Source organism: Lissotriton helveticus, chromosome 8 (assembly GCF_964261635.1).
Source record: "Lissotriton helveticus chromosome 8, aLisHel1.1, whole genome shotgun sequence".
NCBI classification, from domain to species: Eukaryota; Metazoa; Chordata; class Amphibia; order Caudata; family Salamandridae; genus Lissotriton; species Lissotriton helveticus.
In genome coordinates, this window is record NC_136069.1 from 125,670,374 (window position 1) to 125,688,984 (window position 18,611).

Below are 18,611 nucleotides of genomic sequence, written 5' to 3' on the forward strand. Positions count from 1 at the left end.
ATATATGTGCTACAGTGGATTTTGAGAAATTAACGTTTAAAAAAAGATATATATCTGTAACAGCGGACCGGGCAGCGCTCCAGTACGCGTACTTTTTGCGCAACGGAGCTTTGTGAAGCGAAGCTGATTGGTTCTCCGGTGTCTGTAAACATTCCAAACAGTCCGTAGCGGCCGCCATCTTGTCTCTCGGTAGGATCGAGAGACAAGAGGAGGCCAAAGCGAAGGGGCAAATGACCATAAGGGGGCATAGTAGATCCTTGCTGACCCCCTAGGTTTGATGTGGAGGTTTTAAAAGGGCCCCGCGGGGCAAAAAAAAAAAATAATAATAATAATCGAACGGCTGAATGGATTTGCACGAAACTTGGCAAAATATTAGGGACTGGTAGCCCGATGTGCCTTTGCTAACGTTCAAAAAAAGATATATATCTGTAACAGCGCTCCGCTTCGCGTACTTTTCGCGTTACGGAGCTTTGCGAAGCTGATTGGTTCTCCGGCGTCTGTCAACATTCCAAACAGTCCGTAGCGGCCGCCATCTTGTCTCTCGGTAGGATTGAGAGACAAGAGGAGGCCAAAGCGAAGGGGGAAATGACCACAAGGGGGCATAGTAGATCCTTCCTTACCTCTTAGGTTTGATGTACCATTTTGCCAAGTTTGGTGTAATTCTGTTCAGCCATTCAGGCTGTAGACGTATGTAAATGTCCTATGGAAAATTGCATGGGGAAAACACATTTGAAAGTGTTGAAATTTAGAACCAATTAAAATGTTACTTTGGTTTTGTATTTGTGTGTGATGAAAGTTAATTGGTTATGTATATATGTCAAATGAGAGGAAACCACAGCCATTTTGTGATACTACTGTCTGAGGTACATTTGTGAGGAATTTTTGGTGGTGAATTTCTGGTGTTTGATTTACACAGTACTAACACTTCTCCTACTTTTAAAAAGGTGAGTTGTTAATTTGTAAGGGGAACTATGTTGTACACTTGAAGATAATTTGAAAAATGTTTTCTGTTATTTATTTGCAGTCCTTCTGTTATACTAAATACTTGATAAAGTTAGTTTTATATTATGTATTACTAAAAACGATAAATGAATTTACAGCAAGCAATTTCAAAATAAAATGGCTCACAATGAAGAGACCGTGGCAATTTCTTTTGAATTGTCCACTACATTGATTGAAATTGAGAGCACCAATAATGAAATATTGTCACAAGGAGGAGATGACTTGTATGATTCCATTAGATTGATTGAAATGGACAGCACCAATAATGAAATATTGTCACAAGGAGATGACTTGAATGATTCCACTACATTGATTGAAATTGAGAGCACCAATAATGAAATATTGTCACAAGGAGGAGATGACTTGTATGATTCCATTAGATTGATTGAAATGGACAGCACCAATAATGAAATATTGTCACGAGGAGATGACTTGAATGATTCCACTACATTGATTGAAATTGACAGCACCAATAATGAAATATTGTCACAAGGAGGAGATGACTTGAATGATTTTTTTGATCAATCTGTTGATGGCGAATTTATCGAATGTTTGGAGACCATAGAGTTACAAGAATCATCATTGCAGACTTTTCATGAGGAAATTGCTGATGAGGACATGTTACTAGTTCTTTCAAATTTAGAAAATTCTGAAGAATAAATTTATATTTAGAAATCAAAAATTGTTTGAGACATTATTCATTTTTATTTTTAATTTATGAGGTTGTAGCGAAGTGATTGTAGTATAAAATGAGACTTATAGTATAGAGTGCAACATTTTTATGTTACATGGTAAGTTTACTCATATTTACTTCCCTTCTGCCACTATATTATCTCCAATGTGTATTTGACATCTCTTCTTCATCTCCGGCCTCCTTTCTCTCACTGTGTGTCTCCGATGCATCTTATCGCTGCTATTTTGTGTAATTACAGAAGAGAGTAAAATAAAATAGTTCGGAACGTGAAAAGGGGGCAAAGTAGAGTACTCCTCACCCCCTAGGCCTTTTTAGGCGGTCCCAAAAGGATCAGTTTCTGCTTTCCTGAGAGATTATGGTATGAGTTCCATATACCACACTAATTTGCATTACAACATGCAAGATATCTATCTCCTATTACCAACTTTTGGAGATATTCGCGCTAAGCGCGAATATCTCCAAAAAGTAACACCTGCCCTGAGCAGTTCTTAGCCATGTTATCCAATGGGAGGTGGATAACATGGCTAAGAGCATTAGCTCGGTAATGCATGAATATCTCTGAGTTTTTAGCAATATTCATGCATTGCAGCCGTTTATTATCGCATTTGCGATAAACCTTGATAATAGCAAGGTTTATCTTCGATAATTTCTGACGATGCTTAGCGGTAAAAAATTCGTTGGTAAGCATCGTTAGCGATAAATATCGCTTAACTTTGGTAATATGCACCAACGTCTGTTAACGTTCGATTAGAAGGAAATGAGGAAGTGTTGAAAAACATTGTCTGCGCCATCTTGCCTTTTTTGAAATGCCACACTTTTGTCGTGCACGGCAGCCATTTTAGATGCCTTGACCAGACCCACTCTCTGCAGGCTGTCGATTCGTAGCATGGCTCCTCACCCTCGCAAGCATCTTCCCCAGGCACTGGTCACCCCCGCTCTCTGTTTTATGCATCGGCAATAAACCTCCCCCCATCTGCGCTGCTCTTCCCTGAAAATCACACTCTGTGCCCGCCCGACGCCTCCCTTTCGCCCTATTCACTACCGCACCCTCTGACACTCCTCTTCCTCTGTGTCCGATTGTCCAGGCTATCACCTATTCCTGCAGATGTAGTTTATGGCCCCAGCTGTAAAGAATCACCCCTCTTCAAAGGAGTTATAGTAGATCAAGGCCCACACCCGATGAGATCCGTCACACCACACGTGTTCCTACTATCTGAAAACCATCCTGTATTGTGATTGGGGAGGGGACCGAGCCTGAAGCGGAAGATTCCAGGAATGACTCTTTGTACATCAAAGTTTTTACAATTATGTGTCACATTAAAAATATATAGCACTCCAACAAAGTAGTAGGAATATAAAACTTTAATAACATATAAATATATACAACAAAACAAAAACAGTAAAAACATTTAAACAACGAAGAGACCGTGGCAATTTCTTTTGAATTCCTGATGAGGACATGTTACTAGTTCTTTCAAATTATGAAAATTCAGAAGATGTTGCCTGGGGGTGGGTCGTCAGTAGCAGTCTGTTGTGCGAATAGTTCCAAGGCAGCAGAACGCGCTGAAATCTAGATGGCACGAAAGTGATGTCCAGTAAGTTGCCGCCCAGCAAATAACGGCGTGGGGCGCCGCGGGGGTGAGTGAGTCCAGTAGGCACCACAGCTATTCTTACCGGCATTGCAGAATTACTGCTGGGGACAATGCCTGTGCTGTAGCAGGGTCACAGCAGAAACAAAAAGGATTCTGTTGAAGATGTTGTTGGTTTTCAATTTGAAAACAGTTCTGGTGTCAACTGCTATGCTAATGTAGTGGTTAATGTTTTGTTTTCTCTAGAAAATGTAAAAGAGGGGGAGGCAGTCCAAAGTTCCGTTAAAAGGGCAAAGGAAAGGATCGGTGGTTTGAACTATCAGTCAAAAATGGGAGGGGGTGCAACAATTTTTCCTACCGGGTCACACTGTGCTTTCACCGGAACTGAGGTCTGCAGGATTCTAGTAATTCAAAGTGAGGCTGGCGCCAGCATGGGAGCGCCGACGTCCCGCGGATACAGTTTCGTCACTCCACGGGCGATCATGGCAGTCATTCCCCATCGGGGGTCGGAGACTCCCGCGGCTCCTCTAGAATCTTCAAGGTCGTGGAGGACTACGGTGGTGGAGTCAACCAGTGACCGGGCCATTTCTTTATGCTGGGCCCGCTCTTGCCAGGTCGACCGCCATTTTGAGAGTTCGGTAGCTACTGGCGATCGCGGGGTCAAATGAGCGGACGGGCTCCACCCTGCCGGGCGAGACGTTGCAGCATGGCCACAGTGGAAGAACCCTTTTCCGGGCGCCTGGAGCGCTGAGGGTGCAGCTGGGAAGCCTCCACCTGGGGAGGCGGGAGAGGCCTGTTCGCACCGTCTCTCCCTCCCAGTGCACCCCACGGCGTCTCGCTTGAGATTTGTTATGGCCGGACCAGGCGATGAGGACGAGGGGGGGGGGGTCAGAGGCATGTGCAAGACATCCCCCCCCAGAGTTGTCGCAGCCATTATTCATGAAAGAAGAAGTGTCCCGTCCGTCTTCGGGCCGGGCTTCCGGTAGATGTCGGCCGGACGCCCCTGGCTCTGGCCCCATGAATGGGTTTCTTGGTTTATCGGCTGCAGCCGGATCCCGTCGGCCTCGGCCCCCCGACCGTTGGTGGCCGGAGCGGAAGAGCATGTGGCGGGACTACCTGCAACTCTCAAGGGCCACCGCGGCCGGACTGGGAGAGAGAGGGGAGGGTCGAGGAGACATTCCCCCCCCTGCAACTGTTCAGCGTTGTAAAGGCAATCCCCTGGCCGGGTCCCGCTGGCCTCGGCCTCTCCTCCGGCTACACCCTACGTTAGGATCTCCTGGCCGAGGCGTGGCAGCAGGACCCGCCTTATATGGGCTGCTCCCGGCTGGGCGTAGCCGCAACCCTGCCCCACCTTGGAAGTTTCCAGAGTGGGGGCGGATGTTCTACTGACTTGCATTTTCCCTAGTCTATCGATTTTTTGGGCGTGGCAGGCAGTGGGACAGCGAGGGGTGATTTGGTTTCTCTTACTGTTTTTCTGGTCTCTCACCACTGGCATATTTTAACGTTTTCTTGTTTCTAGGACATTAATAGGTTTTATCATTACGTTATGTTATCGTTTCTTTGTTCGTTGTTTAATAAAAGTTCATGTTCATCAGTGGCCTACTGATTTTCGTTTTCCTATTCTTTTCTTTCCAGGTTGTTTCATGCTAAAGTTTCTGTTAACAGGATACAGTGATCACTTCGTTATTATTGCATATGTCCTTTTCACTAGGGGTGCTCTGTGGTCGGGCCAGATGACGTATCTCTAGTAAATGGTCCGGGTGAAACAGGTGCATCAATCAGTGGGGAGTAGATAGGCATGAAAGATTACAACGGGGGAGAAAGGTCCGCATTACGTACCCTTTCACTATTTGCAAAGATTTTCCTACGTATATTTGCAAACAGGGAATACCTCCAAAAAGAACCAATTCCCAAACAGTCAATGTTTGGGGAAACAATCAATCAATGAGGAACGAAATAGGCACGACGTGTTAAAGGTTTGCGTTACCTACCCTTCACTATCTGCAAAGGGAGAGAGAATATTCCTATTCTTCCTCGTTTGCAGGCAGAGAAGATTCTTAAGAGAATCAACTTCGAACAATTCAATGCTCGATTCAAACAATCAACAAGGGGTACTGTGAACACAAATGAACGCCGCTTATGTACATACACATTGGTATTATCAACAGGTTGTTCCTAATGTTTCTATTTTAGGGAGGTCAAAAAGAGATCCCATTAGTGGCCAACTGATTTTGCTCGATTCCTTTTGTTTTTTTACACGATTTTTCGCTATCTGCAAAGACTAAACAGAGTATTGCGACTCTGTGCTTGTTTGTAAATAGAGAATGAACCAAAGAGAACAATCAATCAAATGGAGAGAGAAGCAGGCACGACGGATTACAACGGGGGCAACGGGGGCAAAGGCCTGCGTTAACTACCCTTCACTATCTGCAAAGAGAGAGTACTCCTAATAGAAATGAGGGGTGGGGGGCAGCATTCAAAGCAGATCAGTGTGCATAAACACGAAAATGTTTTTACTTACCACGTACTTGACATTCGACAGCTTATGATATTTGCTATTAAAAAACCATTGAAATTCACTGAAAAAACCATAGGTTATAGACCATATATAGTTAGGAATTAGCATTTAAAAAACCTTATTTTACTCACACAAAACCATTGAAATTCCATATATAGTTAGTTGCACTAACTATATATCGCGCACCCGCAATCCACTGCTGATCATGTCACATATTACATCATTCATGACATGGTCAGTGACATCACTGATGACATCACTGATGACATCTCAAATGACATCACTGATGACATCACTGATGACATCTCATTTGACATCATTCTTGTGCTAATACGATAAACCTCTTCAGACTCTAATATAACCTTAGATACACTCAGTGTATACAGACACTCAAACACTGCCACTCATCCATGGAGTTACTCACACACCCAGTCAGTCATGCAAAGAAACAATCTCACCTCCATTTCTTCAACTATACAGTTATACACACCTTACTTATTGAAACATATACTAACACATATTTACTTTCTTATACAATCCCTGATACAAGTTCACAATGATCGATACAACCACTCACTCATTCAGTGGCTCTCATGCACAGTTATTTATATATGCCAACTCTCACATGTACTGTGTTTTACATATGTACTTACTATGACATGTAGCATTGAGATATCCATTCACTCATCAATACACTCATGCACACAGTCAACTGCCCATGTAGCTGTTTCCACATGCACTCTTGAACTCATACACCTAGTGAATAAACTGGTCACACATCTATGCACAGAGTCACACACCTTCCAGCCACCCCCACACAAACTCAATCTCCCATAGAAATACTTGGGCAACCAATTAATAACACATATAGCCTCTCGTATAGCTAATGATCAACACATGCAGCAGTTTACATCACAACAGAAATAATGATGCACAAATTAAGACAGTTTAGTCACTAACCCATGCATTCAGTGAGACACATTTAATCACTCACTTATACAGTCAGTCACGCACCTACTAAATCCTTCATCCAGACACTTATACATCCACTCATTCTTCAATATGTAAGACATATTTTAACTTTACAGAAACATACAGTCACTGGATGTTGTCATCAGTGATGTCATCAGTGATGTCATTTGAGATGTCATCAGTGATGTCATCAGTGATGTCACTGACCATGTCATGAATGATGTAATATGTGACATGATCAGCAGTGGATTGCGGGTGCGCGATATATAGTTAGTGCAACTAACTATATATGGAATTTCAATGGTTTTGTGTGAGTAAAATAAGGTTTTTTAAATGCTAATTCCTAACTATATATGGTCTATAACCTATGGTTTTTTCAGTGAATATATATATATATAGATAGATATGTATATATATATATATATATATATATATATATATATATATATATATACGTATATATATATATATATATATATATATTACCTACTGGCGGTCGCCAGTAGGTATATATAGTTAGGATTTTTTCCCTATGGGATTTTTGAAAATTCTATGTCTAATAACTTTGGCGTTTGTGGACGGAATTGGCTGAAATTTTCAGGAAAATTGAACATTTTGTTTCTGAGCAGCCGCTGGAAATTTGGGGGGGTTCGTCAAGGGGTGGCCGAGAAAAAAGGGGGGTCCCAAAACGTGTTTTTCCCATGTTAATTTCCATAGGGCGGTTGGCCTCACTTTTAGGCCGAACGGCTGAATGGATTTGCACGAAACTTGGCAAAATTGTAGGGACTGTTAGCCCGATGTGCCTTTGCTAGGTCTCAATATATGTGCTCCAGTGGATTTTGAGAAATTAACGTTCAAAAAAAGATATATATCTGTAAGCGCGCTCCAGGCAGCGCTCCGGTTCGCGTACCTGACGCGTAACGGAACTTCGCGTAGCGAAGCTGATTGGCTCTCCGGTGTCTGTCAACATTCTAAACAGTCCGGAGCGGCCGCCATCTTGTCTCTCTGTAGGATCGAGAGACAAGAGGAGGCCAAAACAAAGGGGGAAATGACCATAAGGGGGCATAGTAGATCCTCCCTGACCCCCTAGGTTTGATGTGGAGGCTTTAAAAGGGCCCCGCAGTGCAAAAAAAAAAAAAGTTTTTTTGTTTTTTTGCGTGGGGAGCGCCCGGTCCACGAACCGGGAAGCGTTCTGGGAGCGTACTATAAGGAAAAAAGAATTATAGACTTTTCAAATACTGTATGTTAATTGATTGTTGGTTTTGTTGATTGTTTTTTAATTTCTTTATTTTTAAGCAATTATTTATTATTGTGATTGTGTTTCAAAATTTAATAACATTTCTAACATTTCACTGTCTGAAATGTCGTCATTTTCATTGAACATAGCTTGTAATCTCTGAGTGTGTAAAATGTCCTCATTTTGAAGGAGGTCATCTACTGCTTGCACACATTGCAGTAGTTCTTGGTCCCAAGTTTCATCCATAAATTCTATATAATTTGGATCAATTAATTCTTGGCTGCTCTCTTGCAGAAAAATTTGAAATGAAACTTTCTGTTCGCTTTCCATGTTGCCTGAAATTTGGATAAAAAAAATATATATTAGTAGAGATAGGGCACTGTTGGGATTAATTTTAGATAGGCAGTTTTTATCAGTGAATTTATCTTTGGGCAGTGTATAGTATCAGAGTGGAAGTAGGAATATAAAAAAGTGTATGTGATTTAACGTAAGTAAATTCATAATTATACAAGAGAAACCTAACTCTATCCATAACTATAACAGAGAAGTCTATCTAAATCTATAACTACTACAGAGGGATAGTATATAACTATCAGAAAAAGTTTACCATATTAACTGATAGTGCACAATATACTTCAGTTTTTAAAATAACAACTTACCTTTACAAAGAAGTTGAAGTGATTAGTGAAAATCCAATTGAAATGTACACCAGGAAGTAGTAGTCAAAATGGCTGTGTTTCCTTCTCTTCCTTTATATATATTCAGGTATATAACCAATCAAATGTCAGGTAAAAAAAGTAGAAAATGAAAGTAACATTTTCATTGGTTGTCAATTCCAACACTTCAGATGTGTTTTGTGAAGTAATTTATGTTATGTTATGTTATGTTATGTGGTTTTTATTAGGCGCGCAAATGCTCCAGCTAAGGAGCGTCTTGGCGCCAGACAAGGCAGCTACACAACACAACTAAATAAAACAGCACAGAACACACTAACTAAGGGAATAGAAATGTTTTTAAGGCGCGACGAAAAGAGAGCAAATCGCTCATGGCGCGAATTGCCGGGGGTAAGGAGTTCCACAGAGCAGCGGCCCGCACTCGAAATGAGCGACCACCGGCCCTGCTTCGCTTAAAGCGCGGTACCACTGCCAAATCGAGATCTGACGATCTTAAGGGTCGTGCTGGAATATAGTTGGCCATGAGGGTCGTGAGGATCATTGCCGGGGACCCCTTCAAGATCTTATGGGCGACGCAGAGGACCTTAAACTGAATCCGCTGCGCCACCGGGAGCCAGTGCAGAGCTCGAATGGTGCTGGAGGTGGGACAGAATCTTGGAAGGCCCACCACCGCTCTCGCTGCTGCATTCTGGATCCGCTGCAGGCGCCCTATCTCCGCTACATTCAGACCGGCCAGCAGAGAACTAGCATAATCCAATCTAGAGATAACGGTAGCTTGGATCATGAGTTGCCGGGTTGGGGCATCGAAGAACTTTAGCACAGGACGGAGCCCACGCAAGATGCCGAAGCAGCAAGCCGCCGTGCGTTTAGTGTGGCATGCAAACGTAAGGGAAGGGTCCAACCAGACCCCGAGGTTTTTAAGCTCGGCGACTGGGATGGGAGCGGAACCCAACTCCTCCGGCCACCAACTCTCTCCCCACAGTTCCGGTCGCCTACCAAATACCATCACCTCGGTCTTACTAGCGTTTAGCTGGAGACAATTGAGCGTCATCCAGCTAGCGACCGCCCTCAGTCCTTGTTGAAACCTAGGAGCGTCGACCTCCGCATCCCCGCTGATCGTGACCGCTAGCTGGGTGTCATCGGCATATGACACCATGGTCATACCCCATAGTTTGACAACCTCAGCTAGCGGCCTAACGTACAGATTGAACAGCGTAGGACTCAGCGAGGAGCCTTGGGGGACGCCCAGGTTCAACGGGTGGAATTTTGACTGAAAGGGTGGGACGGTCACGCTAAAGGCCCGGTTTGATAAGAACGACCGGAACCAGTCGAGCGCAATGCCGGAGACACCAGCATCCTCTAAACGCTGCAGAAGGATAGGGTGCGAGACGGTGTCAAAGGCAGCGCTTAGATCTAATAGCACCAGCGCTGCCGTTTGTCCCGCGTCAAGCACGGAGCGGAGGTGCTCCACCATATAAAGCAGAGCCGTCTCCGTGCTGTGACCTGCCCTAAACCCATTCTGCGTAGCGTCGAGTATGTCAGCTCGACGGAGATGTTCCGAGAGAGCGGCATTTACATGTGCCTCCATCACCTTAGCCGGCCACGGCAGGAGTGAAATAGGCCGATAGCTCTCCGGCTTGCTTCCATCCAGGCTAGGTTTCTTCAGGATCGGACGAACCATGGCTCGCTTCCACTTAAGTGGAACGATGCCAGATGTTAAAGACGCATTGACCAAGGAACAAAGCGGAGAGATGTCATGTGCCGCCAGGTCCTTGAACACTTCGGGGCAAAGTGGATCCTCAGGGGACCCAGATTTCACTTTGCGAGCCAAAGTGCCTAGGCTATCTGGATTTAACAAAGGTAGAGAACACAGCCCCTCAGATGATGGAGGCTTAGATGATGTCATCACTGAGGGAACGACCACGGGGAAGCCACGGTAAATCGCATTCACCTTTTCCAGAAAAAACTCTGCCAACTTTTCACAGTGCTCCAGAGAGCTCTGATGTGATGTTATAACCTTTTTGGCAGAGAGGTCTTTCAATACCTTAAAGATAGCCTTTGCTGGGTTCGAACTATTCCTGAATTGTGTCGCATAAAAAGCGGCACGGGTTCTACACACCGCCCGATGGTACACCTTCACTGTAGCCTGATATAAGACTTTCTTAGAGCTGGAGTAGGCTTTGCGCCAGGCCCGCTCTGCGCGCCTGCAAGACACCTTCAGGGCTCGCAGAGAGTCGTCGTACCAAGGGCTGGCCTTGCCAGGACCAGTTCTACGGGTCACCAAGGGGATGAGGGTGTCCAAGGCCCTGGAGACCCAATCGGTGAACCCGTCGTACCTCTGATCCGGAGAACCTGAGACGTCAAGCGGGTCAGCTGATAAGAGATGAAAGAACTCATCTAGCTTAAGTTTGTTCCAGCGTCTTCTTGGAACAGAACACACCATTGGCTTAGATGGACTAGCCACGATGGGGCAGTGGAACTGTATCAAGTAATGATCAGTCCACGCCAGAGGTGTGTAGCTGGTGACACAGACTTCCGTCAGATTGGTAAAAAACGGGTCAAGGGTGTGACCCCCTGAGTGTGTGGGCTGCGTCACCAACTGAGTAAGCTGTAACGCCTCAAGGTCGGCCAGGAAACTGGCGACTGAGGGGCTGCTGGAGTTGTTAAAGTGCAGATTTAAATCTCCAATGATGGTAAAATTGGAGCACCCCGTAGCCAGATTACTAACAGCCTCGGGTAACGCTGCTCTGAAGGTTACTTCACTCCCCGGGGGCCGATAAATTACCAGTCCCGACAAGGTGAAGTTAGAAGAAATAGCAACCTTAAACAGAGCGCTTTCGCACCCCGAGATCTTTTGCCCATGCCATGTGGTAGGGTAACAGGACTTGACGGCAAGAGCAATACCCCCACCTCTTGAGGTCCTGTTCAAGGTGAATACCGAGTATTCCGGCGGGAAGGCCAGATTGACAATGGCCGTGTCAGCATCCTGCAGCCAAGTCTCTGTCACACAAAATAGGTCAGGCAACTCCCTGCCTAGCAGATCATTGATGTCAAGATGGTGCTTGACAAGCGACCTAGCATTGAGATTCCAAATGCTAATACCTGGCACCGGGCTTAGAGGCACTCGAAGTGTTTCCCTGCAGCTCTTGCTTACAGGGGCAGACAGCGCAAAGCATCCGCAGCCACACGATAAGGGGCCGCTTAAGGGATCCACCCTAGGTGTAAGGCAGGGTGGTCGCGACCTCTCAATGGCAACCAGACCATCTCTGGTATAGCACCGCATGATGTAGAGTAGACCGACCAGGAGGGGGGCCAGGGTCCAGCCACGTCCAGCGCGTCCTGTCGCGGACTCCGGCATGCGACGGCGTCCCAGCTGCGCGTTCCCGCTGCGCGGGAGAGAGCGACTTTAAGTAGGCGCCGGAAATGGAGGGAGGAGCGCGTGGACGCTCCAAGATGGCGCCCGCCGAAAAAAGCCTGGTCCCAAACAAAGATGGCGCTGGTCGCCGATCAGGAAACAACCCACCCACAGGACCCGGACCCACCGAAAACGGTGGTGGAGATTCCAAAATTAAATGCAAGTAAGAGGGGGGGGAGAGCCTAAGCAGCGCACAGTTTAAAATGCTATCACAAACAAAACGAAGCAAAAACGAAGCAGAGACGCGCTAAATGCGCCAGCAAATAACAGTTAAAATTTCAAGCGCTCACAAACCGCAGCGCGGTGATGTGCCACCTTGTCAGGCCGGCAGATGCCTAAAAGTGCCTTAAGTAGGCGCCGGAAATGGAGGGAGGAGCGCGTGGACGCTCCAAGATGGCGCCCGCCGAAAAAAGCCTGGTCCCAAACAAAGATGGCGCTGGTCGCCGATCAGGAAACAACCCACCCACAGGACCCGGACCCACCGAAAACGGTGGTGGAGATTCCAAAATTAAATGCAAGTAAGAGGGGGGGGAGAGCCTAAGCAGCGCACAGTTTAAAATGCTATCACAAACAAAACGAAGCAAAAACGAAGCAGAGACGCGCTAAATGCGCCAGCAAATAACAGTTAAAATTTCAAGCGCTCACAAACCGCAGCGCGGTGATGTGCCACCTTGTCAGGCCGGCAGATGCCTAAAAGTGCCTTAAGTAGGCGCCGGAAATGGAGGGAGGAGCGCGTGGACGCTCCAAGATGGCGCCCGCTGAAAAAAGCCTGGTCCCAAACAAAGATGGCGCTGGTCGCCGATCAGGAAACAACCCACCCACAGGACCCGGACCCACCGAAAACGGTGGTGGAGATTCCAAAATTAAATGCAAGTAAGAGGGGGGGGAGAGCCTAAGCAGCGCACAGTTTAAAATGCTATCACAAACAAAACGAAGCAAAAACGAAGCAGAGACGCGCTAAATGCGCCAGCAAATAACAGTTAAAATTTCAAGCGCTCACAAACCGCAGCGCGGTGATGTGCCACCTTGTCAATTTACCTCACGGTATTTAGAGAGGTCTACAGGCTAAATGGCTAAATGGAATTTCAATCAAATTTGTGAAAATGATAGGGATTAATCTATATTTGGTGAAAGTGTCTCCAGTCGTTTTTCTGTAAGTTACTTTCCCACCTTTTTTGATGGAGCGCTTCCCGGGGAGCGCCCCAGTACGCGAACTGGCGAGCGCCCCGGTACGCGAACCTGAAGCGTTACGGGAGTCCACCATTTTGTGTTTCGGTCGAATTAAGATACAAGATGGAGGGCAACTAATGTTCAGAATGGGTAGAAGGGGGCACGGTAGACTTATCTTGACCCCCTAGGTTTTCTGAGGGTGGCTGAGGAGGCCCATATGTGCGGAAAAAAAACATTTTTTTTTTAAATTTCGCGAGGTTAGCTTCCGGTCCGCGTACCGGGTAGCGCCACGGGGAGCGTACTTTGTTGAAAACTATTGAAAAAAGTTAGAGTAAAATAATAATTGTGAGTGATCAGATGTAGGGTAGCTCTGAGAAGAGCTTTTTGGGTTTATGGTACATTTAGGTACTTATAAGTAGGTACCAATGCACAGTCTTAAATTCAGAATGAAAATTCTGTTGCCCTCATCTGAGAAGTGAACTCCATCTCCTCTGTAGATATCTTGCATGTAGTAACGCAAGTTATTGTTGTACACGGAGCCCATTCCATGGTCTCTCATGTAAGCTGAAACAGATTTGTTTACATGCTTCCTCGACTTCTCAATTTGTGGACAAAATTGGTTCGACCACCTCCATTTCTGTCTTTGGCATATATTTGAATATACCAAGGCAGTCTGAGGAAAAAGTGCCATTAATTGCTCAAAGGTGTCCTTTAAAAGCATTTCCAGACCTACCCCAGTCAAAGTGCCCAAGTCATTACCTCCACAGTGCACAATTAACAGGTCAGGTTTTGGCAAATGCATAAAGGTTTTCACCAATGGTATCAATTGGTGACATTTTAATCCTCTGTGGCCAAACCACTTAATTTCCACATCTTGTAAATTGAGGTTAGGTAAATTTCTGTTATCAGCATACCTCTGAGCCCAGTAGATGTAACTATGTCCAACAATCCAGACAGAAAACATGGTGAGAGAAGGTTCTGCTGCAGTCAGATGAAGTGTGGCAATGAAATGGCAGTTGAAAAAATAAGAGTTTAAAATGAAAAAAACTGTGGAGTTTCTGTGTTAATGAAGCAGTAACAGTGATTGGTGGATTTTGATTGCTGAAAACAGAAAGTTAGGGTGCATGGATGATTTCTTTGAAAGATGTATTTTGAATGGTCAAGAAAAATCATTAAATGAAAGATTTCACTGGATATGCAGGTGCACTGAGAGTTCAGAGTTCAATTGAAACATTGTTGTGTGAACTTGCAAACACCAGAGGTCTTCCAAGAGGTGGTTGCTATGCAAAAAAGGCAGAGAGGGCAGAGGGGGGAAGGGTTTTGATTTGAAAAAAGTGAGGGAAGAGTTTTGATTGGGTGACATGAGAGATATGTGTGAAGAATTACAGCATTTCTGTGCTTTTGATAGCTGCAGACTCTGGAGTGCATACCTTTTGCTCTGCTAAAGACAAAGTGGTGTGTTTCTGAGACTGTTTTGAAACTCATAAAGTATTTGCTAAGGTGAGAAAAGATTTATTTAATTTAGATAGAGAATAGTGTGCTTTAAGGAGAAAATTATGAAGAAAGTTGTGTTTTTAAAATGTTGCTTTGCCTCAAGTGTTTTACAAATAGATTTTGTTTCTTTGAGAAATTGTAATTGGAGAAAATGTGAAGTATTAATACTGACAGGGTGTTTTTGTGCATAGGAGCTGTGCAGTGTTTTCAAATTATGACTTGAAAATCGTTTTTGAGGAAAAGGAATGCTTTTAACATTTATGAGAAGGACATAATGGTGTCTGCTTCTTTATAAGGCATTGGAGTGTCTCTGATGTTATTTTTCCCATTTTAATGTAAGACCTTTCCCTGTGGTGCAAATTCCTTGTAAATATGCTCCCACCTGTGCTTGGCAAATTTAGATTTTGAATGTTTGAGTTACATAGCCATGTTAAAAGTGACCCTAAAATGCTGCAAAGGCAATCAAAAAACGCTTCCATGTGTCTTAAGGACATTTTAAGTCATTTCCCCATGTGCAGTGTTTTCAAATTATGACTTGAAAATCGTTTTTGAGGTAAAGGAATGCTTTTAACATTTATGAGAAGGACATAATGGTGTCCGCTTCTTTATAAGGCATTGGAGTGTCTCTGATGTTATTTTTCCCATTTTAATGTAAGAACTTTCCCCGTGGTGCAAATTCCTTGTAAATATGCTCCCACCTGTGCTTGGCAAATTTACATTTTGATAGTTTGAGTTACATAGCCATGTTAAAAGTGACCCAAAAATGCTGCAAAGGCAATCAAAAAACGCTTTCATGTGTCTTAAGGACATTTTAAGTCATTTCCCCATGTGCAGTGTTTTCAAATTAAGACTTGAAAATCGTTTTTGAGGAAAAGGAATGCTTTTAACATTTATGACTAGGACATAATGGTGTATGCTTCTTTATAAGGCATTTGAGTGTCTCTGATGTTGTTTTTCCATTTTAATGTGAGACCTTTCCCCGTGGTGCAAATTCCTTGTAAATATGCTCCCACCTGTGCTTGGCAAATTTAGATTTTGATTGTTTAAGTTACATAGCCATGTTAAAAGTGACCCAAAAATGCTGCAAAGGCTTTAAAAAAACGCTTTCATGTGTCTTAAGGACATTTTAATTCATTTCCCCATGAATGTAGGTAGGCCTCACCTTAAACAAACCTCTGGATAGGCCACACCTTATCGTCATCCTGAATTAATCATTTAAAATGCTAGGGACAGATTTATGATAGGTGTATGCCTCTTTTGCGCCACTGTGCGTCACTTTTGTGATGCAGTGGCGGTGCAAAAGATTTGCTATGTGGCGACAAAATTACAAATTGATGCATCTAGGCAGATGTGTCATGCTGTAAAAAAAACGTGCCACATGAAACCGATGCAGCAGTGATGCAAAAGATGGACCATGTTGCAAGACAGGCCTCACTTCATCTCCAACAAGATAAGAAGCTTAGGGATAGATTTATGATGACTGGTGCATCCCCAGGGATGTGCCAGTCATCCTGCGCCGCTGTTCCGCCACCCATGGTGCGCTGCATTTACAATGCGGCGCACCATGGGGCAAAAACAGCACAGATGCGTGACGCATCTGTGCCGTAAAGGTGGCGCATTGCTGGAGCTGCATCGCAAGTGCCATGCAGCTCCAGCAAGGCTTAGGGGTGCCCCATCTCCATTTAATCTGCAACCCTGAGTAGGCCTCACCTTAAACAAACCTCTGGATAGGCCACACCTTATCGTCATACTGAATCAATCATTTAACATGTTAGGGACAGATTTATGATAGCCGTGTGCCTCTTTTGTGCCGCTGTGCGTCACTTTTGTGACGCAGCGGCGGTGCAAAAGATTTGCTATGTGGCGACATATTTAAAAATTGATGCATCTAGGCAGATGTGTCATGCTGTAAAGTCCTGTGCCACATGAAACCTGCGTCAGTTTTCATATAGGTGTTTTGTTGCAAGGTATGCATTAATTTGCAAGAAAGCCCTGTAAAACTAACACAGTGAAATTTAGAAGATTTCACTGACTCAGCTTTATAGCATTGCTGAATCAAATCATTACGCCTGTTTGAAACAGGCATAAGGAGTGATGCACCATGCAATGTGTGGCTTGCTCCTGTGCATTGCAGTAGACATGTTGCGCTTACGACGTGATTCCTGAAATGTGCTGCTTTTGCGGCACAGATGCGTGACGCATCTGTGCTGTTTTCACTCAATGGTGCTCCACATTTAAAATGCTAGGGACAGATTTATGATAGGTGTATGCCTCTTTTGCGCCACTGTGCGTCACTTTTGTGACGCAGTGGCAGTGCAAAAGATTTGCTATGTGGCGACAAAATTACAAATTGATGCATCTAGGCAGATGTGTCATGCTGTAAAAAAAACGTCCCACATAAAACCGATGCAGCAGTGATGCAAAAGATGCACCATGTTGCAAGACAGGCCTCACTTCATCTCCAACAAGATAAGAAGCTTAGGGATAGATTTATGATGACTGGTGCATCCCCAGGGATGTGCCAGTCATCCTGCGCCGCTGTTCCGCCACCCATGGTGCGCTGCATTTACAATGCGGCGCACCATGGGGCAAAAACAGCACAGATGCGTGACGCATCTGTGCCGTAAAGGTGGCGCATTGCTGGAGCTGCATCGCAAGTGCCATGCAGCTCCAGCAAGGCTCAGGGGTGCCCCATCTCCATTTAATCTGCAACCCTGAGTAGGCCTCACCTTAAACAAACCTCTGGATAGGCCACACCTTATCGTCATCCTGAATCAATCATTTAACATGTTAGGGACAGATTTATGATAGCTGTGTGCCTCTTTTGTGCCGCTGTGCGTCACTTTTGTGACGCAGCGGCGGTGCAAAAGATTTGCTATGTGGCGACATATTTAAAAATTGATGCATCTAGGCAGATGTGTCTTGCTGTAAAGTCCTGTGCCACATGAAACCTGCGTCAGTTTTCATATAGGTGTTTTGTTGCAAGGTATGCATTAATTTGCAAGAAAGCCCTGTAAAACTAACACAGTGAAATTTAGAAGATTTCACTGACTCAGCTTTATAGCATTGCTGAATCAAATCATTACGCCTGTTTGAAACAGGCATAAGGAGTGATGCACCATGCAATGTGTGGCTTGCTCCTGTGCATTGCAGTAGACATGTTGCACTTACGACGTGATTCCTGCAATGTGCTGCTTTTGCGGCACAGATGCGTGACGCATCTGTGCTGTTTTCACTCAATGGTGCTCCACATTGTAAATGCGGCACACCATGGGTGGCAGAGCAGCGGTGCACATTAACTGGTGCATCCCTGGGAATGCGTCAGTTAACATAAATCTGCCACTTTACATTTAAGTATGAGCAGGGGACACAGAGTTGGCGAGGCTTATCCAAGGTTAAGAAGAGATGAGTCCTGTTCACTGAAAACTTGGACATAGGCCTTACCTCCTCAGCATCGCTGGTCATGGCTAAATAATAGCTGCAAAATGTTACTCTTGTTAAACAATTTTACTATTATAGTCTCTGAGATTTGTGCCTTACTCTGCAACATCTCATTGTTGTTCTCTTTCTTTAAAGATAACGACAACATCAACATGAGCGACAATCAGCAATCTGTTGATCTCGACCTCATAATTGAACTCGTAATTGAAACATCAGTGGAAGTAGATCCCTTGGATGATTTAAATCCTGAGGATGAAGAAGAACATGATGAGGATGCAGATTTGTCAGAATTGTATGACATAGGGTGGGAAGCTGACGTGCTTGAGCCTATGGAACTATAAACATTTATTTTTAAAAATTTATAATAAATGAAAAGTAAAAATGTAAACCGTTTCATTCAAAAAT